At 31.4% G+C, this 2471-nt stretch overlaps 1 long non-coding RNA gene across 1 annotated transcript; it reads right to left on the bottom strand.

Annotated features, from left to right (window-relative positions):
- Positions 1 to 1557: 1557 nt before the first annotated feature.
- On the bottom strand, positions 1558 to 1905 carry LOC142224425 (uncharacterized). Its single transcript, XR_012719155.1, has 2 exons — positions 1815 to 1905; positions 1558 to 1737 (listed from the first exon to the last, which is right to left on the bottom strand). It is a non-coding gene; the product is annotated as an uncharacterized LOC142224425 (long non-coding RNA).
- Between the last annotated feature and the right edge of the window lie 566 nt (positions 1906 to 2471).

The following is a 2471-nucleotide window of genomic DNA, read 5'->3' as shown; positions in this document are numbered from 1 at the left end:
TATTCCTGAAATCATCTTGAATTCTGTCAACTTTAACATCTTGGCCATAAGGCTAAAAAGCTTTCAAAAAAGTAGGAAAAGTCCCCCAAGACTTACTTTCAAGAATACTCTTCTTGCCCGAAAAAATACGTAAATTTTACTTGATGGCGAATTAGAATTTGGGATTTTAAGTTTCGATCAACACGTTTTACGGAAAGTTGAGCCTAAAATTTATCCTTAGTGTGTTTTGACACCTTTGGCTCATAATAAATATCAGAATAATTTCAGGAAGAATCTTTGAGATTCCCATTTCAGTTATCGTAGCTTGTGAGCAGTGGTTTATTAGGGCATTTATTCAATTGTGAACTTGTATATTATGTCCATGTTTCGTAGTGAAAATCAAAAATCTGGAAAGTTGTTTGTAGACATGTAATCATGTCCGCAGTATGATTTCTATGTTGTTCTCTCGAATATCAATGAATTGTAACAGTGAATTTGGATTTTCGCTTTGAAACATATACATAATAACTTGTTGAACATGTAATTCATAACCACTATCTAAGAAGAAATGTTGCCTTATGTCAAAGATCCCTTTTGCAAAAGTAAAAAGGCCAATTCACAATAGTGACAAGGGCACTATTGTGAATTGACACTGAAAGAATAGTTTTCTTTTTTTCAGAACTGAAGTGATCCTCGACTTTATTCGTTTCCCTTAGGTAAATGTATGACGGTCAAATACAACCCTTTGTACTCTTTACAACACGAGGGAACTTCGAAACAAAGTTTTTTGTTTATCGTGTCTGTTCTGGTACACACATGTACAATTTTCGTGTGGTGTCACACTTAAAAGGTGTTCTGGCCAACACTATACACCGTCATAGACCTGCAAAATGTACACGAACATTTCTTTTGTGTAGGCTTAGTGTACAGCCATCGTATGCAAAGTTAGAAGTTTTTATGACAAATAAATAACAGATTCTGAAACTTTAATATGTTTTTTTATAAATATTTGCAAATTTTATTGGGAAAGTCACTTATATATGGCAGAAACCACGATTTTAAAAATCCGTCTAAAATTTGAACCGAAATTTCCTCTGATTGGTGTATAAATTTTGGGTTGGTTTTAATCAGCTGATTTTCAGTGTGTTCGAAAGTATAATGTTGCCACAATTTTTAAAAGTTAACACAAAAAAGTTTAAGCAAAATTATCTTCGATTTTTGTGAATACTATCCACTTTCCTAAACATATCAAAGGTCTTTTTGAAAATATAAGGTAATTAAATTATAACTTTTACAAAATCAATGGGCCAGGAAAAGTTAATTTTACCAAATTTATTGCATGAAAAATATGGCATCTTCAATTCTGCAAAGTGTTCTTGGTGCACAAAGTACTGAGCAAATTAAAAAAAAAAAAAAACTAACGCCGCCAATATCTTTCTGCACAGGCAGGCCGCCACGATAGAAAATTTGTTTGCAATATTATTGTAAATATTTAAGCAATACAAATGAGAAAAACCTTAACAGAATAGTTAATTATGCCCACTATAATTAAATTTCCTTTAATGCATGGAAAATGGATGGATAAGGATGGAAAATCTGTATTATAAATTGAAATGCCCCAAAAATGTAAAAGAAAGTTTCCACATTGGCAATAAAAAATATCAATCCGAATGGCGTTCATCTAGAGAAATTTATGTCCTTAGCGGCCGTCACAGGCGGTTGCTCCCATATATTAATGTATAATAGTCATTTTCCAATCTAAAAATTATTAAAACAAATTATTAAAAACAAAAGTACTTTAAAAAGATAACAATATTATACAATATAATACTTACCAAATATAATAAAAAAATTGGAAAATATATCCCAAAACAACACAAAATAATTTTTACACTTTCCGGGCTTGTCTCGTGTTTTCGTTTAAAAGTGATGCTTTGACGGCGTTGGCGTTTGACATATCGACGTTGACATTTGTCAAAACCAACAATAGGTCTGTTCGCATACTTTTCTAGCAATAATTATCCAATAAAAACTAGCAAGAGAGTAAAAGTGGCAGAGATTTTATTTTTTTAATGGAAACATAGATGCGCTGCTCCCTTTGTATTCGCGATTCAATAACATATGGAGGAGGTAAAAATAATTTTTGCTGTCACAGAATCCGGACTTTCACCATCATTTTTATTATCAACTGCATACTTTTCGCTTTATTATGAAATAAACATCCGAACATTTACCTCAAAACGTTAAAATTTTCTTCGAATACGAAAATACCAGCTCTTATTGGAAAATACTTTACAGAAATATAGAGCCCTTTTAGAAGATCTTCATCAAGTTGAGTTTTTCTTCGGCTGTTTTGTTAAAATTGTACACTGTTAGAAAAATATGTTTTTCATATGTTCCTATATAAACAAAATGTGTTTCGGGCACGATTTTAAACCACAATATATTTAAGTGCGAACATGTAATTTTCCTAAACTAACACTAAATGTTTG

Source organism: Haematobia irritans, chromosome 2, assembly GCF_050003625.1.
Source record: "Haematobia irritans isolate KBUSLIRL chromosome 2, ASM5000362v1, whole genome shotgun sequence".
Lineage (NCBI taxonomy): Eukaryota > Metazoa > Arthropoda > Insecta > Diptera > Muscidae > Haematobia > Haematobia irritans.
This window is presented reverse-complemented; position numbering and strand designations above follow the sequence as displayed.